The following is a 25,564-nucleotide window of genomic DNA, read 5'->3' as shown; positions in this document are numbered from 1 at the left end:
TACTGTTATGAATCATAATGTAAATATCTGCTATGTAAAGGGTCCTTTGATTCCCCAGGGGTCATGACCCACAGGTTGAGAACCACTGCTTTATGAGGGAGGCTGAAGGCTGGGGTTGCGCCCCACACTGTATTTCTTATAACGAGGTGCCATGTCTAAGGTTTCTACACCTTTCTGCCAAGCACCTTTGTTCACTCTTTGTCAAAATGAACAAAAAGATAGATATTGAATGGTACTTTGTGATGTCCCCAAACCGTGAGCAAACATGATATATTTACCAAACCTGTACAGTTTAAACAAACATGAATTCTAGCTGTAAATATTCTAAGGGATGAGTCTGGGTAGATGCTGTCAACTAATAAATCTTGTTTTGTACTGGAGGTAAAAAGAAGGAAAAAAAAGCCACACTCACGTCTGAATTATTTAAGCTTTATCACAATCACAAGTGGCAAAGATATGCATTCGCTTAGGATTTTAAAAAATTGCCTGCTCCTCATCCTCAGGGAATATGCACAGACATTAGCTTAAATGAGAATCCCTTTTCCACAATGAAAACTGTAGGTTTTGACAACCCAAGCACAAGGTTCCCAAAATAATTCAGCAAGGACAAGCTAGAGGCCAGAGCAAGGCTGGAGCAGTGTCTTTCTCTGACTTTACGCCTTGCTTGCCCGTGGCCTCTGTGCTCTGCAGGCAGAGCTAATTTTATTTCCAGGCCTGTGGGTTAAAGTTAAATTGCACGGCTTATGCAAAGTACATAATTCAAGTCTGAGCAGAGCTCTGCTCTTCTCATTTAAAAAAAAACATCAAGTCAGGCACCGAGTCCCAGAGGAATCCTCGGTTTATAAACATTTGAATTGGTTTATATATTTCTTGATGCCATCCACGGCTTTAAAAATTGCAGCTGGTTTCATTTTACACCTAATCAAATACAAGTAGGTGAGCTCATGGTCAGGTTAGCTAGTCAACTGAATTTTAAAAATAAATGTTCACCATGCTTGATGGTTTTAAAATTTTAAAATGTAAGAGGCAATTTTTTAATAAAAAATTTTAATATAATTTTTATAATAAATATTTAATAAAATCTCTTTCTTTCTTTCTTTCTTTCTTTCTTTCTTTCTTTCTTTCTTTCTTTCTTTCTTTCTTTTCTTCTTTAATTAGAGACAGAATCTCATTGTCTAGCTATGGCTGCCCAGGAACTCACTATGTAAGCGAGTCTAGCATCAAACTCACGGATCCCTGTTTGCCTCTGCCTCCTGATTGCTGCTGGGATTAAAGGTATGTGCTGCCTCACCCTCAATAAATTGATTTATCACTTATTTAAAATAACTTTGGGGACCTGGAGACATAGCAGTTAAGAACACAGGCGTTTCTTTCAGGGGATCTAGGTTTGATTCCCAGCATCCACATGGTGGCTCACAACCATGTGTAACTCCGGTTCCAGGGGATCTAATACCCTCTTCTGAACTCTGTGAGTGCCAGCCAGGCACACTCATGATCCCCAGACGTATATGTAAACAAAACACTCACACATTTTTAAATAAATAATCTAAAAAAATTAATGGGATAATATTTTAGCTGACATTTTTTTTTAAGAAAGTCCATCACAGTTCCAACAGGTATATCTTGCCCAGAGATCTAGGTAGGAACTTCTGTATACTGATCAAAGCTGAAAATCATAGTTATTTTAACTATGTCATATTAATAAATGATGCTATGCAACCTTACTCCCCAAATTAATTGGTCAATAAAGGGTTAAAGCCTGGGACTGGGCAATAGATTGAGGTATTCAGTTACCTGGCAGGGGGTTGAAGGGAGAAAGAGAGAAGGAAGGGGAGTGGAGGAGACCACCAGGAGAGGACACTGACCATGAGCCCATGGCCAGGAAAACTAGCAAGTAACCAGGGACCCATGGCTGGGGAATGAGTTAGAATAGCTCTGAGCCTGCCCAGTCTAGGCCAACAGCTTGTAAATAAAATACCTGCATTGTGTGTCTTTTATATGGGCTAGCTAGACTTTAATTCCAGTTACCAAAAAAGCCAGTGCACCTATCAAGGACGGCTTAGTTTCAACTCCAAACAGTATTCTTATCTTGAACAGAAACTCAAGTACATGAGGCCTTTACCCCAATGTGTATCTTCCCTTTATCTTATTTGTATTGCGTGTACATGTAGGTATATGTGTGTTGGGGGGGTACATGTGGACTGCAGTCTTGGTTGGGTGGAAACTGTTTCTCAGGGTAATGTCCACCATTTTCTTGCTGTTCCATTCTTATTTTGCTTCTCACTGAATCCCAGGTCTATCTCCCCAGTCCTTTCCAACACCTACATGGTTTTTAGCGGACTTTTAATTTTTATTATTATTTTACTTTATTATAATGAACTTACAAATGAAAACACCACATAGCTAGATTAAGGCAGCCACTCCAAAGAAAACCAAACCAACCAACCAACAACAAACATTTTTGCAGTCCCCAAAACTTCTACACAGTTACAATGGCCATTCTGAAGCCAGGGAGTTCCACTTAGGATTTGCACTTTCTCTCTCAACTACATTCCAATGCACATTTTCACCATAAAAAAGAAAAGACAGAGTTGAATGTAGAAAAACACTAAAGTTATTTAAATCCTCTTTCATGACTTCTGTGTGCTTTTGACAGCCCAAGTTTTGTGTAAGACCACAGGACATTTTTCTCAACTAAGAGTTTAAATGTATCATTTTAATGAATAAATGAATGTTCAATAGCTGCCCCTTCCTTCCCTCCCTCCCTCGTTTCTTCCTTCCTATCTTTCTCTCTTTCTTTAAAATGGGTTTTCTATGTAGCTCTGGCTGTCCTAGAGATTGCTATGTAGACCAGAGGTCCCTCAAACTCAGAGATCCGCTTGCTTTTGCCTCCTGAGTGCAGGGATTCAACTGTTTATTTACTCCTATCTAAAATCCATTCTGTACATACAGAGGTTCCATTTTGTATGTGATCTTAAAAAGAACCCACCCCAGCTTGCTTCCTCGGTTGGGTTGACCAAGAGCTAGATTCCAAGCCCCTGCCTCTTGTATCTGTGGCAGGCAATTTTGATTAATTGTCAGCAGTTTTATAAGCCTGTGAGATGGTTCTCCAAGGGGCTTTCTTAACAACCTTCTCTACCCTGTCTAGGGACAGGAGAGGATGACCTCACTCTGTGTAGTGAGGCGATGAGTGGGTGGGATGTCCCCCGCAGTTGGAACACTAAGACGTCTTTTAGATTTTCTACTTCCAGGCATTAGCACGTGGGAAAGACTGTCGGGGAGACTCAGACAGCAGGCCTCGGGCACCACACCCAGGAGGGGACTCCAAGAAACAGCTGGAAGAAAGGGAAACTGAGACATGAGGTTTTCAACAAAGAAAAGGGGAACCTGGTGAGATGGAAGGGAGACTGTGGCCTTCAACCCCACCGAGTCCACTGGACATCCTCGCTAGGAACACCCTCAAGATGTGCCACCTTTGCAATAGGCATTACTATGTCAGCTTTGGCAACTGCATGATCTTTGCTTTCGTTTCCCAGTGCATTTGAAGGGTGGTATTTGAAGAACAATATTTAGATGACATTGAGTCCATGTGGGTCACTGGCATTCCCATACCAGGCCCATTTGCTACCATGACCATCCACCACTGACCAAACAGAGACAAGGCAATAGCTAAGTTTCTTCTAGAGAGAATGATAATCAGGTAGAAAAAGAAAGATGGGACTATAAACAAGATTTCCTGTGGATGGATAGCATGGACCTCCGGTAAGAGAACCATCCCTCCCTCGGCATCTCTGGAACTATACCATGTACCTCATGTAAGAGGAGCCTCCCTTCCCATACATGCCTCCCTGTAACAACAGATATTCCCAGGTTGAACCTAGATCTTTTCTTTTGTCAGATAAATGAATTTGCAGCTCAGAGTCTCAACTGTGTGCCTCACCTCAGCCAGGGCAGCTTAACCAACATACCCTAGCGACTCCATTTTCCTTGGACAGAATAGACGCACAGTAAGCATTTGGTGTATTGAAGTAGCCACCTTTACCGGGGTCTCTGGGTTTGCCTCCTGTGGGTCTTTGTGTCTCCCCAGGCTCCTGGGGCTTTGCCCCATGCAGTGGAATGGCTCATTAGAGTGTGCTATTGACTCCTAACTCAAGGATGGAACTCTCCTAGTTCCCTCACTACCAGGGGCATGTTGGGGTGAGGCACTGTCTAGAATTGGAAAGCTTTGGCCCATGCATGAGGCAATGGCCCTGGAGATCCCTTCGAAGACCTTTTAAAGATTTCATCACTCATTCCTCAAAGAAAAACCGAGTTGACCGAGAAGCTGTGAGAGCTACCCTTTCTGGGACAGGAAAGGGGAAATGGAAATGATGGTAGGCTGGCAGACCACCTCTGCCTCCAGAGAGGACCTCGTCATCTCCGCAGGCCCATGGGGCCAGAGTGTGCTTCAGAGACTTGTAAGACAGGAAGATGGTTTAGAAAATGCCATCTACGCGGGTCTCAAGTTCAAAGATAGTAGTGCACGCCTAACCCTGGCAGCAAGAGAGAACCAACACTCCTTCCTTTGCAGGGCTCTGCTTTCTGTGATTTTATAAACTGGCTCCTTTGAGAAGAAATTCCAGACTGTCGCTTGTTTACAAAGTTGCTGTAAATTACACAAGAATGATCAGATGCCAGGAGACGAGCCTTTATAATGTGTTTCTCAGTTCCTCTCCAAGGCAAATACACTTACATCTTTAAAAAGCTCAACTAAAAATAATTTTAAACAAAATCGTAAGCATAGCTTCAAACTTCCCTAGGTCGAAGTGCCTCTGATACGTGGGTAGTATCAGACGACCAGGCTTAACTGCTGTAAGTCAAGCATTCTAAATTTAGCTCATTGAAGTCACCTTTCTTCTATTTGGTTTGCAAAGAAATATCTCATGAGTTAGCATGAACAGCTAAAAATAAGCTGCGAGTTTCATTTTCTGTTGTTCTGCATGGCTTCGAAACCAGTCGGTACAAACCTGACAAAAATCATCAGCAACTCAAACTACCTCCATTCCTGTCCTGATGACCAGCTCACCACCAGGCCTGAGAAGCCTTGCACTTTTGTCCTTCTTGTAGTTTTGAAATGAAACACGTGCGCACACACACACACACACACACACACACACACACACACACGGCAGGAAACTAGTCACTGAGGCTAGAAATGGGATGAAGACAGTAGATTGTATAAAGATGTATCACTTCCGTACAGGATGTCACATACACTTCAGTCCAGCCAGGATTGAATCTTAAGGAATGTCAGAGACCCTTCTGCAGGGCCAGAGAATAAATAAGCCATGGGTTCTGTGATGACAGGTTCTGAGGTGTTGAGTTCAGAGTCTCCCTTGACCCAAATGCCCACGTGCTTATGCAATTCCATACTACAGATCCAGGCAACTCACAACAAGCTTAGTTTCAAAACCATCTTTTCAGGGCCAAGTCGGGCAAGAAGGTGTTTAAGAGCAGTTCCTAGGCTTCTAAGGGAAGGCAGCCCTGTCGCTGTGGAGCATGCAGCCGTGCTCTTGCCCAGCGAAGAGCACTGTGAGAAGCAAGCTCTCAGCTAAAGGAGATTGAAAGGGGGCAAAGAAGGGTTAATCTCCCTCCATTAGGGAGGGGCCCCTTAGTGGAAGTGAAGAGAATAATCTGTGTAAAGTGCCAGGCCAGACAAAGCACATTCTGGAAATGGAATGATGGAGCAGGCCGGGAGGATGATTGTCCTGATTTTCACTGTGTGAGCATTTCTTAGATCTTGGGTCTTTACCTAGCTTTGAAGTTACAGCCTCAGGGAGGAGGAAGAGGCTGAGTGTAGAAATATCTGAGCTGTCATCCCATAGAGCTGGGATGTCTGGGAAAAGAGGGTAGAGTCACAGCTGCCAGGACACTGAAGAGGCCTAACTGTCCCCAAATTAGACAATGACTGGCCAAGTAAGCGCTAGGACAGTTGCTTCCCTAGAATGTCCTCTGCTTCTTTTTTTCATTTTGTAAAACTTTTTAAAAAAAATTATTATTTAAATGTATTATTATTTGTGTGTATGTGCATGCATGAGTGTGTGCGCATACACACACACACACATACACACACACACACACACACACACGTCTCAAGAGCTCAGAAGCATGGTGGATCTCTTGGAACTGAACTTACAGTTGTATGCTGCCTGATATAGGTACCAGGACTCAGCTTGGGTCCTCTGCAAGAACAATACATGCCCCTAAGCACTGAGATGGCTCTCCAGACCCTATTTTATTTTAAATTATGCATGTGTGTCTGCATATGATATGTGCATGTGGAGGCCAGAGGCATTGGATCTCCTGGAGCTATAGCTACATATGTTTGAGAGCAGCTTGATATGGGAACTGGGAGGCAAACTTGAGCTTTCTGGATGAATAGCAAGTGCTCTTACCACCTAAGGCATCTCTCCAGCCCTCCACCCACCCACCCACCCACCCACCCAGTTTTGAAAACAAAAATTAAGAAATTTTAAAAATAATAATTTTCTTTCTTTTTTGGGCAATGTTGGGGGGGGGGAGAGGGCATCACAAGAAGTTACAAGAACAGTATTGGAAGTTGACACACACCTGTGATCCCAGCAGAGGTAGGAGAATGGGGAACTGAATGAAGTCTAGCCCAGGCTCAGGGTGAGACCCTGTTGCAAGTAAGGAAGTGGGTAGTAAGTGTAATACTCTAGCAGTATCTTACAAGGTACAAGGCGTCCAGTTTCCCCATGCCCTGGCCTGCACTTGCTGACAGTTGCATTTTCTATTTGAGTAATTCCTGTAGATATATAGTGCACCCTTTTGCTCATCTACAATAAAATGGAAAAAATAGGACAGTAACTCTGAGTTCAGGGGTGGAGCCTATCTGATTTCTCTGGTTTTTACATGAACTTAGTGTGTTTCAGTAGTTCTGTAACGTTTTCATAGAAATCATTGACCTAGACACAGATTTGTCCATCAGCAGCACTCCTGTGGCCTGTAGTATTTTCTGTTTAATTCAAACAGAAATTTTCTGAGTAATTTGTAGGAATCTAGAAGCTCCTTTTGATCACCTATAATAAAATGGTAATAAAGTTGGGGCTCCTGATCCTGGGTAGGATAGTCCCTAAACCCATATCACTGTTCCAGCTTTCCTGATAACTGTCCACATGACCATTTATGCTGCCTGGGATTTAGATAATGGGAGATGGCTGGTCTCTTCTGCATGGGGTGAAGGTTTGCCAAGCAGCTCCTGGCTACTGCGATGGGTGTCCCATCAGGGACTGCCTATCTCTTTGAGCCAAGGCCCCCTTGGGCTAGTGGCACCCACTTCTATAGGGCAAGGAAGGTGATGCAAATTCATAGGGAAGGGACAGAGTTTTCTTGGGCGAGATCCTTCCTGCAGCTGTGGTTGTAGACTGGGCAGATGCTGCTCTCATAGCAGAGATGGGCATGGAGTCAACACGGACAGGAAGAGTCAGGGCACCAGCAGTGCCTGGCAATCAGAAGACCTACTGAGCACCTTTTGCTTTTTGCTTATGAGCTCTGGGACCACAGTAGGATGCAGAAACCCTGTCTAGATGTCACAGAACCCTGATTTCTTTCTCCCACTGGTTAGATGCAGAAATATCAGTCTCACCAATTCCCTAGCCCGAGGGCCCAGTCCTGTGAGTGACCAGAAGGTCATGTATCAGAAGATGCATCAGTTGAGAAGGCTTTGAAGGAGCAGGAGAGATGGCGTAGTGGTTGAGAGCACAGCTCTTGCAGGGGACCTGGGTTTGGTGCCCGGCACCCACATGGTGGCTCACCATTGCTAACTCTAGTTTACGGAGGATCCGACCTGCTCTTCCGGCATCTGAGGGCAGCAGGCACAAGCTGCACACACATAGGAGCAGCAGACAGACACGCATATACATAAAATATGAATCTGAAAAATGTTTGTTTGTTTGTTTTGAGATAAGGTCTCACTATATAGCTTTGGTTGTCCTAGAACTCAGTGTGCAGACCAGGCTGGCCTCAAACTCAGAGAGATCCACCTGCCTCTGCCTCTGGCTGGGATTAAAAAAGTATGCACCACTACTCCCAGGGCTAAATAAAAAAAAAAATGTTTTGAAGATAAATTTTTAGGACAACAGGAACGTGAACCTCATATGGGACAAACACAGCGAGGACATGGGTTGCCCCAGCCCTCCCTCACCAGCTGAACCCCAGACTCCAGGGAGATTGTAAACACCGTTAGAATCTGGGCTGATCTGAGCATGCACCCCTAACTTTGGACTAGAAAGCCAAGAATCAAGAGTTATCAGTGGGACTTAGGCCAACCAGAAGAAGGTAGGACTGGCCACGACAGCAGCTTCTCTGGTGTCTCAGCATGGAGAAGTGCTATCATCGGGTTTTGTTCCTCACCAGCTGACAGTGTGGCCATAGGTAGGCGCAGAACTACATGGGGGGTTATGGTATCTGAATGTGAGCAGTGGGGCAGTCTGTAGAGGCAGAATTTGAAAGGCAAATGGCAATCGTGCGTGCTTTTAATCCCAGCGCTCTTGAAGCAGAGGCTAGTTCTACCTGAGATCTCTTGAATTCAAGGCCAGCCTGGTCTACAGAGCAAGTTCCAGGATAGCCAGGGCTACACTGAGAAACTTGATCTTGAAACACACACACACACACACACACACACACACACACACACACAGAGAGAGAGAGAGGGGGGGAGATTGAGAGAGAGAGAGATTGAAAGAGAAAGAGAGAGGCATATGACAGGATGTGCCCCTTTGACAGCTGAGTTAGAAGGAGGAGAGGAAGTGGGGGCTGTGAGAGCATCACTTGGCAGGTAAGTATGGGTTGGTGGTTTCTGCAGTGTTGTACAGATGCAATAGACTATTATGTGTCCTCTTAAATGATACAGTTTCCCTGGCTGAGGCAGGGGGCTGCTTCAGTGGTCAGTCTTGTTATTGGTTCCTTCCTTCTGCTTGCAACCAGAAGGTTGGGCATCTTACAGTCCTGTGTCTACTTCAGTCTCTGCCCCTTTATCTATAGTTGATTACAAGAAGTAAATGATCTATGTTTACCGCATTGCTCTCAGATTTACAAGTTTCCTGGTTCCCTGTCTAATAATCATCTCTGTGCTGTAACATACCAGCTAAAGCAAAACCTCAGAGGCCAAAAAGAATCTTGAGTTAATTTCTCATTTGGATGTGTGCTATGGATTTGGTAGTTTGTCCTCCAGAGTCTGCGTGCTGAGGCTTGGCAGTATTGAGGCAGTGAAATCTTTAGGAAGCAAGGCTCAGGGAAGGTAATTGGGTCATAAGGGCATTGTCCACACGAGGGATTACTATAGGCCTTGTGCAGTGGGATTAGTTTCCATGAGAATGGTTGCTGTAAATAAACCTGGCATCTCTCCTGAATCGTCTTCTCTGTATAACAGGTGTTTCCACTGCTGTGATGTCATTTGCCCAGAGGCTCTCATTGGAGCAGAGCAGATGTTTGCATGAGTTCTTGAACCTCCAGAACTATACACTAAATAAATATCCTTTTAAATGGTATTTTTATTTATTGGGTATTTTATTATAGCAATACAGAATATGGCTGTATACTATAATATACCATAATATACTAGCTCAGGGTTCCCTAAATTTTTTTCTGTGTAATAAATACCAATGTGTATCAAAGTAGACACATTTGCACGTGTAACATATAAGCAGGTCTTGGGCTCTGGCATGTATATGAATATTAAAATGTATATTTATGATATCTGAAAGATTGCAGGTAAAACCTAGACATGGTTAGTCAAAGTCTCCATGGAGTGATACGGATAAATCTAAAATGCCTGAGATTGTGATCAGGACTTCTGACGACCCTGGGACCCATGAACATGCATTTTCGTCTGAGAAACCAAAGGTGACCAGGTTCTGAGATAGACACTGATGCCTTTATGGATCACAAGTTACCAATTGACAAGTTTAAAAAACAGACTATTCAACTTCTGGGAATTTTTCTTAAATTGTCCACAAGGTGCCTATCTACACCCACAGGAGTATTTACATATTTATAACAGCGGAGCACCAGAGGCAATCAAAATAGCCATTTTAAAGCTAAATTAAAATATGTCTGTGCAGAGATAATAATCATTAAAAATGATGTTTTCAAAGAGTACTTGTCGATTTGCAAAGATATTTACAATACAACAGTAAGAGGGGGACAAAAGCAACAAAACCAACAAAAACCCAACAAGTAACAACAGCCAAGATGAAAACAACAAACTACAAAGGAATTTGTCTTGTATAGAATGGAAAAAGGAAGAGAAACGTCCTAATAAAGTTGAAAGTCTAGCCAAGCATGGCCTCCCTGCAGATGGAGGATGCAATCTCTCCCTGGGGGAATCCTAAGCTACTTCTTTTGCAAGGCAACCTTGGAATGCAGATGCCAAGGAACTTAAGTCAACGAGCAAGGCCTTCTCACTGGCTATTTCTTTCCTTCTGTGATTCGGGATGATAGCGAGTGATGAGACTCTGGACCAGAGTGTGACCCCATCCATCAGACAGACTGACCACATTGCTGATGCTTGGGAAGAACAGCTCAGGGTCAGTGCCTCTAGGATGGTCATTGTTCAGTGTCAACTTGATAGGCTCAACCGTCACTTAGCACTCGGGCCTCCAGGTGTACTTGTGAGAAACAGTCATTTAAAAGTCAGCCTCACCAGGCAATAGCCGGCGGTAGTGGCGCATGCCTGTAATCCCAGCACTCTGGGAGGCAGAGGCAGGCGTATTTCTGAGTTCAAGGCCAGCCTGGTCTACAGAGTGAGTTCCAGGACAGCCAGGGCTATACTGAGAAACCCTATCTCAAAAAAACAAAAAACAAAAAAACAAAAACAACAACAACAAAAAAATCCAAAAACCAAAACAAACAAAAAACAAACAAACAAACAAACAAACAAACAAGCCCCAGCCTCAGAATATCTGTGATACAATGTATCTTGATTTGGCTCATTGTTATGGGGAAGGCCATCTTAATTGTGGGCAGGACCATTCCCTGGGTGGAGACCCTGTACTGTATGAAATGGAGAAGACATGCTGAGTGTAGACACTCACTGCTCTCTGCTTCCTGCTCGTGGATATGCCCTGTATGGCTGCTTCAAGATCGTTTTGGTCACTTTCCTACCATTTTGGACTATCCCAGACTGTGAGCCAAAATAAACGCCTTCTTCCTGAAGTTGTATCTGCCAGTTTATTGTAGCAACAGAAAAGCAACTAAGATTGTGTCCAAGGTGTGCCTATCAAGCCTCTTCCTTCCTGTGTGCTAGGATCCTCAACAGAATCCCAGGAATCACCTTTTGGCACAGAGTGAACACAATCCATTTCTCACAAAGCTTTTACTGAAGCCTTTGGGGCCTCTGGTCCAGTCAGACCTTACCAATGGGGTGGGAACTAGTCATACCTCATTGGTTAGGCATGCTGCTAAAGATTACAGAGGAAAAGTGATTCAGAGACAATGTTTCTTTTCTCCCAGCAGTCTCCAAAGCAGAGACACCAACACTGACCATAAGGGAGACAACTGCTCTCCCAGCCTATTGGCTTAGCCTTCCCGTTCCGTGTTGCCCAAACCATTCTGCACATAGAACCTTGCTCACTCTGCCTCACCATCACAGTTTTTTTTTTTTTAAACAGCACCATTTTGGAGGAGGGAAAGAACTTTAAAATTTTGGTAAAAGCCAGAGGCTTCTTGAGTTAAAAACAAAACCCCAAACTCTTTTGTGTGGTGTTTTCCAAATTGGTTCTTGACAAGAACTAGGGGATTTCAGTGTGAGAAATGACAAAGCCCAATTACCATGAATTCTTAGCTTTCGTAAATGTGACGCGAGCTTGTTGCAAAATTCTCTAAAGAGGGTAACAGGGAATTCATAACTCTGAGCTAGGAAGAAGGGCGCTAACACTTCTGTGCTTCGAGAACTATAAAGCCCCTGAGGTCAAAATAACCAGCTGGGCCAGCTGTTGTCCATGTGAGACTGCTGTGTTCAACTTGTCAGTGGTCCTCATGGTCAAACAAGGTCAGACAAACAGCTTCAGGTGACCTAACTCTGCCCAGACTGTGGTGTCTCCAATGTGGATTACACAACTCATTTATAATTAAAGTGGAAAAATAATAAACTATGAAATCAAAGTAAAACTAACTTACAAAAGCCCCCTTTTCCACTGAGAACTATTTCGATGCCATTTTTAAAATGTCAAATACTAAAAATATGAAATATATGCTTGTATACAATCCTGTCTTGCTGGTGACATCTCTGGGATCACCATGCCTGCCACCCTAACAATGTCAGTGGCCATGCAGCTCTGTGGCTTTCTTTCCGATACTTCATGTTGTGAAATCCTGGTGACTCAGTTTGACCACCACACATCTCTCCTTGTCACATAATGTAACTAGGGATATCAGAAATCACTCCCGTGTCCATCTGGTATGCTGTGTGCATGGAGGGAATCATATCAGAAGGCTGGCGAAGTTAACAAGCCATGATTAGTCTGCATTACCATTGGAATATAAAATGCTTCCCCATGGGCTCCTGGGTTGCAGACACGGACCTCAGTTGGAAGGTTCTGGAAACTTTTGCAGATGGAACGGAGCTGGAAAAAGTAGTCAGTTACACCATATTGTCACAGCTCTATTCGACCCTGGTCCCTTCCTAGATCTCATAGATGTCTTTCTGTTTTGTGTCTATGATGAGAATCCACCACATATTACTGTTGCCAGGATGTGATGTTCTACTCAGGAGCACAAACCACAATAAGCATGAAGTGAATCCACCGGAACCGTGAGCCAAAACCAATGTAGCCTCCTCTGGTCACTCTGCCAGGCATTTCCTCACAGTACAGCCAGTCTCCTATGTGAGTGGACCATGACACCATCCTTCCTGACTGTGGCCTTTGGCTCTGTGCTTCCTGGAAAATCTGTTAAGCTGGAGACTTTTGAAGCCTTGTTCTCATTCTCAACTCACTCCTTTGGACGCCTACTTCCAGTGAGCAGCACACCCCTGCACTCAGCGCGCCCCTGCACTCAGCACACGCCTGCACTCAGCACGCACCTATTTCACTCTGGACTCTTTTTCCCAGCCAGCTGCCAACTCAGTAACTAACACTTAGCCCTCAACAACCCTGGAAGGTGAACTTTCAGGCATAGAACCAGTTTTTGAAAAACAAAAAAACAAAAAAAAAAAAACAAAAAACCAACTTGTTATTTATTCAGTCTGCTCCTGAGGTAAAGGGACAAACATCGATCTAAGAGGCTGTCAAACTGGCCAGTAACAGATCCTTCCACACAAGGGACAATGCTCATTCTTCAGGGTGGGGCTATGGAAGCCAGGAATATCAAAGCCAGCAATAAGATTGAATCTGTTTAGACAGATCTTGACCGCAAAACTAGAGAACTATGAACTACACAGCCCAGGCAGAGACTTTACTGGAGCTCTTTCCTGACATGTACCAGTGAGATAGAAAAGACAGAAAATCTCCACAGAGTATAAAACGAGCTAAGGGTTTCCAAGGAGACCATGCCTTTACCTCTCATTGTTTGGGTCAACAAGACTTTGCCTGAAAAGAAAAAGCTGGAATTGTATTTTGGGTATATTTTTTTTACATTTTGATAGGGGGTGGGGGGTAGCATTAATGTTCCCGCCCAAGTCTTTTAGTCTATATTAAAATATTTTTCTAATACATTTATTTGAAGGTCTAGAGGATCCCTCTTATTAGTTAAGCATCACAGGGCCTGGGACAGATGGGATAGAACAGGTGCCCAAAGTCCTCAGAACTAGGAAGAACCACAAACTCAGAATTCTGAGATAATCTTGATAGATTACTGTAGCTCATGGTTGTGGGAACAGAATCCCATGGAGAATTGATACATCAAGAACAAAGCAAGAAAAGTCCTTGAACAAATGAATGGATAAAGGGATGGCGAGGTGGGGAGGATGCCCTCCCTACTGCACTGGCCACTGGTAGCAGGCATATCTTTACCATGTTTTAAGATTAGAACGGACAGAGGCATCTTGGGAAATTTCTCTCATTGTTCTTTGTCCACATGACCAGATAAAATATCCATTAGGGAATTTGACATGTCCTATAATTTGTTGCTGCTGGTTTGAGATAGGGTCTTGTTTTTGTATCCCTATTTGGCCTGGAACTCACTAGGTAGACCAGTTGGCCTTGAACTAATGAGCAATCCCTTTGCCTCTGTCTTGGGCTTATTAGTGGGCAGCTATCTGCCTGGCATTCTAATATTTTTTTTTAAAAAGATTTATTTATTTTTATTTTATGCGTATACACTTACTTACCTGGAAGTATTTTGTGCACTATGTGCACACCTGGTGCCCAAGGAGGCCAGAGAAGGTATTAGAGCCTTTGAACTAGAGTTACAAATAGTTGTGAGCCCCTATGTGTGTGCTGGGAACTGAACCTGGGTCCTCTACAAGGGCAGCAAATGAGGCATTTATCCAGCCCATTGTTTAACATCCATCCCCATCCCCCACCGCTCTACTCTACAACTTTATATCTGAGCATTTCCAAGTTCTCACATTCAATGCCAAAGAAAATTACCATTTTCCCAGAAATCCTCCCCAGTTGTCTGTGAGAAGCGGCTGCTCTGTAATTAGCTATAGTCATGTGTCTTGGTTTTAGCCAGTGGAATGTGAAGAAAGAGAATGTGTCCCCATGGACACTCTTCAGGGTCTTTGTTCCTCCTACTAAGGAAAGCAAAGATATGCCGTGACTTCTGAAAACCACACGCAGCAGACAGCTGAGCCTCCTTCAAACTTGAGTTTCTTGTTTCTGTTAGTGTTTCTTGAGGATCAAACCAAGGGACTTGGGCACCTTGGGCAAGTTCTCATACTGAACTACACCCCCAGCCTTGAATCTGAATGAATGCATGAAAGACAGTTACCCCTCAACCAACCTACACTGTCACATGACCAAAAGGTAAACACTATTGTGTTTGAGCCAATCTATTTGGGGTCTATAATAGTAATAAGCCTGTCAGGACATGTGTCCTCTTTGACACCCTGTACCACCCTTTTCTTCATTATTCTAAAACAAAAATAATAATAATAATAATAAGAATAAGAATAAGAATTGGAGACTTAGATGTACGTACTCACCAAAGTATTTGTCACACAGCACTCAGATCTTTCTTCCAGAGGAACAGTAGGCTGGCATAGCCTTGCTTCAAGACAGCCAGGTCTGTAAAATTATATTTAAAAAGTAAAACACAAGACCTACACACAATATATTAAAGTGTGACAGTTAAACTCACAGGGCATTTGTTCACAATGAATTTGTGTTTCCCACTAAATGACAAAGTTCTGCGCTGCCTTGAAGTAAGGCCCATTTTGTTTTCATAGTGCTAAAACCACATTAATGTATGAAGAACAGACTTAGTGTGCTGAGGAAGACACACAGAAAATGGACGCTCACTCGGGCAGTGACTGGAGAAGCCAGAAGAACAGAGAGATAGCTAGCTCTAGGCCTGTCTGCTCCGCAGTATTCATGTGAATAAAATGCTTTTCACAGAAACTGAAAATTCCCAAGTAGAAACTTCTAGAACATATAAATGACAGGTTATGCAAAGACCTAGGAGTTTTTAGACGAAACTAAAACAGACGACCTATGTTTCACCTTTGTGCTTACCGTCCCTGCAGCGGCAACGGTGTAAGAGGAAATAAAGAACCATGGCCAGGACAGCGCTGAGATGCTGAGGGCGCATCAGCAGAGCGCTGAACTTGCTCTTAGGCAGGCTTGGGACCCTTCCCTTCCTACCAGGCTTGCCCATCTTCCCCCAGCCCTCCTCCCCCAGCCCCCCAAAGTGTAAAAATACTATTTGGCAGACATAGAGCATATGTTTGCCTAGAATGGGGCTTGCTTTTAAGTCTGATCACCCCACAGAAGATCCAGGGGGGCAAACAGTCCAGAACCCCAGACAAACATTGTGACCTTCTTGAAACAGGGCTCGGGTTGGGAGAGAAAACAAGGAACCTGATCTCTGTTTTTCCCCTGAGTAGCTTTTGCTTATGCATTCTTGTTTGGCCCTGTGGGGAAGAGAGAAAGAGCAGGCCCCTCTGAGGCTGTATTTAGAAAGTGTCCCAAAGGCTGTCCCCACACCCCTCTGGATCACAGCCTGCCGGGCCCAGCTCTCAGGAGCAAGATGGCGCCCATAATGTTGGGCCATGACTGAGGGGCTAAGGGCAGGCCTTCACTTACTCGGAGGTGCTGGCTCCTTGGAAGCCCACACTCTGCCAACTCCCTGGCCTCAGGAGTTACCACCGCAATCTTCCTCTGGATTCCTCAACTCCTGGTTGAGATCTGCTCCACATAATTTTCTCATGATGTCACTCATTCTGACTGCTTACATTTGGAAAGTTCATCTACAAGAAAAGGCCTCCTTAAGGCTTAAAAAAGAAGAAAAAAAATTAAAGTGGGTTGTGGGGAGATAGAGAGAGCACGACAGTGAGCTCTCCCTGTGCCGCTATGAGAACCACTCCCTGGCCAGGTTCCTGGCTGCAAACCAAGCAAGGCCAGTGGCAGGCCGTGGGTGACGTCAGGGCCAGGCCTGAGTCATAGCCAGTGGCCCGGCTGCCCGGCCACTCGGAAAGGGACAAAAGGAACCTTTGATGTCCAGAGGCCCTCCTCTCTTGCAGGCTGGCTGCACTGAACAGCAGGCCAGAACATTCCAGCTGTCTCCCCGCCCCACCCGCCGCCCTTCCTCCTTCCGGAACAGTCCCAGACAGATTCAACAAGGCCTCCATGAAGGGCATCGCCCTCCTGTACAGCCACAGCATGACCCGAGAAGCCTGGAAGAACAGGGGGTTCCCCACGACCCTCTCACTTCCCCTGTCATGTGTCTTCCCTCTTGTTGCGCTCACCTTAGCAGAGTTTCAATGGTATTTAAAGATGAGGAAAGATGGACTCACTGTCACCGTCCCCGGGCCGCCCCCAGTGCTCGGGGTGTGCTTGTTTCTCCATGTTCTATGGAGGCAGGCCTCAGCTCTCTGCTCTGTTGAGCCTGGGTCTCGGTGGCTATCATCTTAGAAGAGCTAGTCATACCACAGTACCTGGCCTGAAGCTCACTGAGTACACTAGGAAGGAAGGAAGGAAGGAAGGAAGGAAGGAAGGAAGGAAGGAAGGAAGGAAGGAAGGAAGGAAGGTGTAGATGAATAAAAACTTTAAAATAAATGTGGAGGGCATATACTAAAAACTGTGAATGTTTAAGTCTGTAAATATTTTGTCAGTATTTCACTTAATATTGTGGCCAAGCTGTGCTTCCTACATCTGTAGATGAGGAAATGAGTTCTCAGATGCTTCTCTTGTCTCACAGCTACTCAGTGACAGACCCTGGGCTGTCAGACCTCAAATTCTCTCTTAGCGTCCATGTTGAGAGGCTGGGGTGAATGAAGGACTGCTGACTGATGTGCCTCCCAGGGGAGGAAAGGCAAGAATGAAGGTCTTGAAACCTGACCAACCCTACAAGAACAACCAGGTATGTTCTATCAAGGTGAGGTAGGCCTCCTGTGCTCTTGATGGGCCAACACCACAGCCGAGGCTCGATATGCGACCAGTCTCTCCTGAGAAGCTGGAGCCAGAAGACAAAGCACAGGAAGCCCAGTGGCCGAAGCTCTGGTGTGTGGAGGAAGAGTTACAGCTGGCAGAGCACCTCAGAGGAAGCCACGGCCACTTGTCACGTCTTCCTGGACTCCACATGCAGCTGTGAGATTAAAGGGACAGGTCTGGGCAGGTCGGAAAGCTAAGGGAGAAGGGACGCAGGAAATGTTCTGGAGAACTGAAAGGCCCAGAAGAGGAGGTGAGACAAAGGCCTCGGCCTAACAATAGCAGCACCTTTCTTAGGCTATCTCTGTCCCAGTGGCGAGGCTAGACCACATCGAGAGCCCCTACTGTGCTCTCTGTGCCAAGGCAGGGGCGTCGGGAAGAAAGTCTGCTTGTGAGTTGGGCCCCCATCAAGATGAGTTCCTTGGCACCATCTCCACGGTGGCTTGTGATTCTGTCTTGTACTTTTCCATGACTCTCAAATGTCTCACTTCAAGAGGAAGACAAAAGCCAGGAATTTCCAGCCTGGTAGGGAAAGGCGCTGGAGACTTTGGCCTCAGTGACGTAGTTTCACAGCATTTTCTCTCTCTCTGGAGTCAGGGCAGGTTTTGGTCATGGAGTCCTCTCACTGTGGCTCACAGAGTCTGTCTCTGGTGGCCAAGGGACACTGCGTGATTACCTTTTCCTGAGAGCTCTGCGGTTCTGTGATTCTCGGGAATCATACTTGTTTAGTGGAGTTTGGATCCTTAGGCAGGTGGAATTAGCAGATACTCTCAGAGGAGAACACTCCTTCATCAAAGGAGATGTGATAACAGTCAGCTTCTGTCTACAGAAACACCACTGGATGCCTCCCTGCTCTGGTTCCCTGGGGTGGGGGTGGGGTTGGTGGTCTAGCCCACTCCAGAGACACCATTCTTCATTTCTTCAATAAGACTAGAGGTTCACTATTTCCCACTCTACCTAGTGACAGGGCAAACAGAGAAGGAAAAGAAAAGAAAAAGCAGAAATGATCAGTAAGCCAAAGCAAGCTGCAGATCCTCGTGTTCCAGGTGCTGCGGTTGATGCTGGGGGGGTGGGGGGAGAGCAGGAGGGAGAGCAGGAAGGAGAGCAGGAGGGAGAGAGAGGATACAGCCAGGGAATTGAAAAACCAACCCCTTGGAGATACAGAGAAGCTTCCCAGAGATCTCCCCTTGCCTGTACCCTGTTAGGGAAACTTCCTTCTTGGCTACAGTATATAACTGTATACTGCTAATTTTCTGGAAAACCTTTAAGGAATTCTTCAGACCTGTCTATACTTGCTGCCTCCAACTTCTCTCATTCCCTTCAGTCCTAAAACACACTGTTAAGATATGACTTCTGTAGCAGAAAGTCCACCCACTTAAAATTTGATGGATTTTTAATGTATTTACATATATTTAGCAGATTTTCATACTCATAATCTACTTTTACAACATTTTTGTCACACATCTCCCCCAAAGAGAAACATTGTGCATTTTAGCCAATGTCCCTTCCAGTCCTAGGGGTTCCCCTCCTCTGGCGGTTCACACAGATGGGATTATGCAGTTCGTCCTGATTGGCTTCTTTCGCTTAGCACAGCGCCTTCATGTGTCCATGTTGTAGAATATTTCCATGCCTATATTCCTTTTAAATCCGAAGAATATTCTGCTGCATGAGTATGAGACATTTCGTTTATTATCCTTGAATCGGTGGATGAAAGTTAGAATCCTCCCACCTGTTTCTTTGTACAATACTGAAGATGGAACCTAGAGTCTCACACAAGCCAGGCAAGTGTCTACCACTGGGCTATAGCCCCAGCATTTGGGCTTGAATTCACTCGTGTCCTCAGCTGACTTTGAACTGAGAGATCTCTTGTACATCAGCCTCCTGAGCTGCTGAGACTGCAGGTCTGTGACACAGGAACAGCTCACTTCTAAACTATCATGAACAATATTGTCTTGGACTTTGGTGTGCAAGGTTATTGTTGATGGGAGGTGTGTGTGTGTGTGTGTGTGTGTGTGTGTGTATGTACTCATGCACATGAGAGTGAGCATGTACTTAAGCTTTTGTTTCTCTTGGACAGATACCAAGGGGTATGATTGCTGAGCCATGTTAGTTAACTTTCATCATTGCTATGAATATATGATAGAAAAAAATTTAAGAAAAGACCCATTGTGGCTCATGTTTCAAAGGGTTTGGCCCGTGGTTACTTGGGCTCATGTACTTGCGTAACATCCGGGTGCCAGGGACATGTGACAGGCAGAAAGCAGAGAGAGAGAGAGAGAGAGAGAGAGAGAGAGAGAGCCTGGAGAGATGGCCCCATTGGTCAACTGTTTGCCATGCACGCATGAGAACCAGAGTTTGGATTCCTGAAACCCATCTTAAAACAAAGCAAAGCAAAGCAAAGCAGAAGGCAGGCAAGCGTGGCAGCCATCTGTAATCCCAGAGCTGGGGAGGTAGACGCAGGAACGGTTGGGGCTGTTCCGACCAGCTGATACCCGCAAGCTGCAGGTTCAGTGAGTCAGTAAGTGAAGTGGAAAGTGACCGAGGAAGGCAATGCCAACTTCAAGCTTTCATGTGTCTGTGTGCACATGTGCGCATGACCCCCACATGTGTCCACACACACTCACATACATGACCCCCACATGTGTCCTCACACACTCACATACATGACCCCCACATGTGTCCACACACACTCACATACATGACCCCCACATGTGTCCACACACACTCACATATACTACCACCATGCAGATACACATGCAAAAACTAAACCAAAGATAAATAATAAGTAACAATTTTAAAAAGACTTGGAATAAGCAAAGGGCAACAACACGATCTCCCCAGGGCTCACCCATTGCCTTCTTCCTCCAGCTGAGGCCCACCTCCTGAAGTTCCCAGAACCTCCCAAAATAGTGCCACCCACTGGGGACCTAAACCTGGACCATCTGAGCCTGTAGGGACATCTCGTTTTCAAGCCATGACGTGGCTGGTGTGGAAACTCTGGGCTTAACATTTCTGAGGAACTGTTGAACTGTTTTTGCAAAATGCCACCTCATTCGATGCTCCCACCAGTCATGTATGAAGTTTCTGACTTTCCCGTATCCATGGCCCTAGTCTCACCATCTCTTTTTATTACAGCTATCCCAGTAGATGAGCTATGACATCCCATTGTGGCTTCCACCCAATGACTGACGATGTAGCATATCTTTTCATGAGCTAGTTGGCTATTTGTACACCTTCTCTAGAGAAATGTCTAAGTCCTTTGTCCACCCTTAAATTGTACCTTCTTATCTTTGAGTGTAGAAGTTCTTTCTATTTTAAGTTTATCCTGGATCTAAATCCTTCATATCCCACATTATCTCCCTGTGTCTGGGTGGTGGGTGGGGACATCCTCTTGGAGACAGGGAGAGGAGGTATGGGATGTGGAACAGTCAGAGGACAGACCAGGAGCGGGGATAAAGACTGGACTATAAAAAAAGATTAAAGAATAAAAAAAACTATATATTTATTATCATTTTTATTCATGCATATGTGTGTCTGTATGAGTAAATATCACATGTGTACAGATGCTCTCAGAGGTCAAAACAGGGTGTTGAAGCTGAAATTACAAATGGTTGGGAGACACCTGATAGGCATACTAGAAATTAAACTCAGGTCTCCCAAAAGAACTGAAAATGCCCTTCACTCCTGAGCCATCTCTCCAGCCCGTCACGTGGTTTTATTATTATTATTATTATTATTACTGAAAAGCAGTTTAATGTTGTTTTTGTTGTTTATGTGTCTGTGTGCATATCTGTGTGAGTGTATGTGCGCCTTTGTGTGCAAGGCCCACCGAGGGCAGAAGAGGGTGCAGGATCCTCCAGTGCTGGAATCACATCCTGCTGTCAGCTTCCCTATATGCGACCACTCTGTAAGATCAGCAAGGCTCATAACAGGGGACAATCACTCCAGCCCCATCTTTCTCCACGTCTTGATGTTACCTGAAGCACATGAGCTTTATGTTCTGGAGAAGTGCTGATTCCTGCTCTCTTTTGTTGCTGGTGCTTTTTGTGTCATGGTTGAGAAACCTTTGTCTAACCCAAGGACACGAAGACGCCCACCTGAGTTTCCTGCAGCAGCCTTAGCGGTAAACGCTTAGCTCTGTGAATCGTTTTAGGTGGTGTGAGGTAGAATTCCAAGTTCAGAGCTTTCAGTGTGTATGCCTGGCTTGTCCCAGCATCGCTTATTGAAAAGGCTGTTCTCAAACTGGCCTAAAATAGGGTTTATTTAAAAGGCGCTCTGGTATCTTCCCTGTTGGCGTGTCTTCACTTCTTTGTGAGAAATCGATTGATCTTAGTATTAGTGATTTTATTTCTTATCTTTTAATTTTCACCCGTCAACCTGGGAATCCTTATGCTGGTACCACACTGCTCTGTTTACGGCAGATAACCCTGCATGCATGATGCCTTAGATTTGATTGTCCATGCTGAGAGAGAGAATTGGGGTGGACAGACAGAAAGGGAGGGGAGGGAGACAAGCAGGAGGGAAAGGAAAGAGAGAAAGACAAAGGTGGGTGTGTTGGAAAATGTCCTTTTCTTTTATTGAGTTATTTAAGTAACTCCTAAGAGGCAGAGAACACTGCCATTTCTATCATGAAGGGGAAAACCCAGTTCCAGAGCTAGAGCCCATCAAGCAGGAAGGACCAGGAACCACGCCCCTCCTCCCTGGGCTCCTCACAGCAGTCTCCCCCGTTCCCACATTCTGAGTTACACTGAACTCCGATGGGATACTCTATCCTCTGAGACTCTCACATACCCCATCCTGTTTTATGCTCTCGGTTTCCCCAAGAAGTAGGTGGGCGAGACTCAAATCCCTATTTGATCACGTATCTCACAAGTTATTAAATGTATTAGACTCGGTCTCCTCGGCTCTGTGATATATGAAACCAGAGAGGTCAAGGAACTTGACCAACCTCACACAGCTTGGAATTGTCAGGACCAAGAAGAGAACTAGGGTCTCTGCCTCCTAGCATAAATGGTGCACAGGCTTCCCTCGTGGAAATCAATTTTTTTAGAAGGATGATTCATCTGACTGCCTTAGGAAGAATATTTTTAAAAGCCAAGACCGCCGGGCGGTGGTAGCACAGGCTTGTAATCCCAGCACTCTGGGAGGCAGAGGCAGGTGGATTTCTGAGTTTGAGGCCAGCCTGGTCTACAGAGTGAGCTCCAGGACAGCCAGGTCTACACAGAGAAACCCTGTCTTGAAAAAAACAAATTCAAAAAGCAAAAACAAAACAAAAATAAACAAGCAAACAAAAAAAGCCAAGACCATTATGTTCTCCCCGTTATGTGAAAACACCAGGAAAGCACAAGACCAGCGGCGCTTTGTGCCTCAAGGTGCAAGGTCATCAGTCCCAACATCAGAGACTATTACAGTCAGAGTATCTGAAGCAGATACCAGCCCTCGCAGATGGAGACTCAGTCTCCGCCTGCTCCCGATGTTGTTTGTGTTCAGTACAGCAGTGTTCCCTCTAGTGGCTTTGGTGAAAACAGCCCTTATAAACAGATTTACAGCGTCAGCATTGAAGAAGGCAGAGAACCGAGGGCTCTGGGTTTTTCTTCACTGATGAGAAACTTGAGGTTCTCAGGCAGAGGTGATTTTTGTCTCCTGTGGAATGTTTGACAACATTCCGGGGCGGGGTAGGTAGGGGCGAGACACCACTGCACTGCTACACAGGGGCCAGGAATGGTCCTGCCCAGCTGAGCGTGACCCAAGCACGTCAGAACACCCCCTCCTCCCTATCCCTCCAGCCTAACCCCTCCCCCAAGCCCCTCCCACCCACTCCCCAGGAGGTGATTTGCCCTGACTCAGACTAGCGGCTTCTTGGTAGCTTATGAAGGCTCAGACTAAACTTGCAGTTTCTTTTTATGATTTTTTACAAATAGCTAGGCGGTGGCGGCGCTCACCCTTAGTCCCAGCACTTGGAAGACAGGTAGATCTCTGAGTTCCAGGTCTGCAGAGTGAGTTCCCCGACAGCCAGGGCTACACAGAGAAACCTTGCCTCAAAACAAACAAAACAAACAAACAAACAAACAAACAAACAAAAACAACTAACAAATAAACAACAACAAAACCTCTTATAAATTTTTATTAGAATTGTGAAAAATCCAAAAGTAATCCATACTCCCAAATAAAAGCAATAAAAGAACTTCTATTTTCTTATCCCTTTCCGTAATCCACGTTGGCATCCTTGAGGGTCTGTTAGATTGAACAACATTGTATTAAAATGCCAACTGGAGACCACAGACCAACACGGCAGTTTCCTGTGGCTGAGATGTCCACCTTGTCTGTGCACATTCTGAAGCGGCGTCGGTGCACATACAAGGGGGTCTTTGTTAGAGTCAACCTCACTTCCCAACAGTTGTACATTTCACTGAGTGAGTATCCCTTCGGAGTAAAAATGAGCTATTTTCATGTGTTTCCAGAGCACTGAGATGCTTAGCCCTGTGGGGTTACATCCACAACAGCCATTAAAGACACGGAATCAAATGGCAGGTGCCTGAGATTCCGCTGCTGTGTGGAGAGCTTAGCCCGGGATGATAACTCTCTGTGGGTAGTGCTAACTAGAAAGTAATACAGTATTTTGTTGTCGTGTTTATTATTTTATGACAACATCTGGGTGACATGTGGCTTGGAAGGCAGAAAGATTGTCACAATTACAAGGCCAGCCTGATCTATATAGTGAGTTCCAGGATAGCCTGGGCTACAGAGTCAAAGCCTGTCTTGAAAAAAAAATTTTTTTTTAAACTTAACAAAAAAAGAACAGAAAAAAAAATCTCTGTTTATAAGAAACAATGTAATATTGTCTTTCTGTTGACTAGAGAGATGAAATGTATTGAAAATTTATATAAAAACTGAAATAATTTTTAATTTAAATATTTATTTTATATGTGTGGGTGTTTTGTTTGTATGTACATCTATGTACCACAGGTGTTGCCTGGTGCCTGCTGAGGTCAGAAGAGGTTTTCGGGTGCCCCCCCATAACTGGAGTTACAGATGTTTGTGAGGTACCGTGTGGGTGCTGGAAATTGAGTCAGGGTCCTGTGGAAGAGCAGCCATTGCTATTAACCACTAGGCCTCCTCTCCAACCCGTAAAGATATTGTAATGGACCAAGGCTGATTGATATTGAGGGTAATAAATCTTGGTTTGGCTGATCACATGTCATGTAACAGACATAACTGATAAACAAATAGGTTTATTTCTAGGAGCTAAAAAAAAGTTATTCTGTCAAAACAATCATGTTTTGTTTCTATTTTCACGTTTTACACTTGATCTTAGCCAAAAGGCCGAGAAGCGATTATTTTCACGTTTTAATTTCTATTGAAGACACTGTCCAAGACGAGAATGATCGTTTTTCATTTCATATGTCTTAAATTTTAAATAGATAATTTGCCCCGAAGTAGAAATAAGTCACACTCCCCCTGGCAATGAGTCACGGTCTTCCCTCTTGCTCTAGATGTCACTACTGGATATTGTCATTCTTTTAGTTTCATGAATCTCAGTTGCAAATGTGACATTCTCCTGGCTGGCCTCATGTCTAGCACTTTAGACCATGGGCTCTGAAGCCAAACTCACCAAGGTTGAGCCTGTCACCTGCTGACTGTCACCTGCTGACTGTCACCCGCTGACTGTCACCTGCTGACTGTCACCTGCTGACTGTCACCCGCTGACTGGTGTCTTGGCTGTGTTTTCAGGGCCGAGAGTTTTGATACTTTTCACACCGGTCAAGTGACGATAATAAAGTCCCGCCCATTAGAGTTTTGGTGGAATTAAGTGAGTTCATATGCAGGTACGAAAGGGGCCTGGACCTGGAAACCCTCACTATGTGTTACTATCATGGGAGAGTTTGAATCGGAAGCTCTACCATGTCAGCATAGGCGAATGTGAACACGTTGTGTTAAATTTTGTTTTTTGTTTGTTGTTGTTGTTGGTGGTGGTG

At 44.8% G+C, this 25,564-nt stretch overlaps 1 protein-coding gene and 1 pseudogene across 2 annotated transcripts in view; both read right to left on the bottom strand.

Annotated features, from left to right (window-relative positions):
* Zbtb38 (zinc finger and BTB domain containing 38) overlaps window positions 1–16,593 on the bottom strand; it is a 65,980-nt gene extending 49,387 nt beyond the window's left edge. For both annotated transcript variants that reach the window (XM_052187592.1, XM_052187593.1), the window contains exons 1-2: window positions 16,245–16,593; window positions 15,146–15,227 (exon numbers count right to left, since the gene is read on the bottom strand). The gene's annotated coding sequence lies outside the window, so the exon portion shown is untranslated. The remainder of the gene's footprint in view (window positions 1–15,145; window positions 15,228–16,244) is intronic.
* An 8,172-nt stretch (window positions 16,594–24,765) lies between these two features.
* Window positions 24,766–24,923, bottom strand: LOC127690421 (uncharacterized; annotated as a pseudogene).
* Window positions 24,924–25,564: the final 641 nt, after the last annotated feature.

Source organism: Apodemus sylvaticus, chromosome 7, assembly GCF_947179515.1.
Source record: "Apodemus sylvaticus chromosome 7, mApoSyl1.1, whole genome shotgun sequence".
In the NCBI taxonomy this organism is placed as follows: domain Eukaryota; kingdom Metazoa; phylum Chordata; class Mammalia; order Rodentia; family Muridae; genus Apodemus; species Apodemus sylvaticus.
The sequence above is the reverse complement of the archived record's forward strand: the minus strand, read 5'-3'. Positions and strand labels throughout refer to the sequence as shown.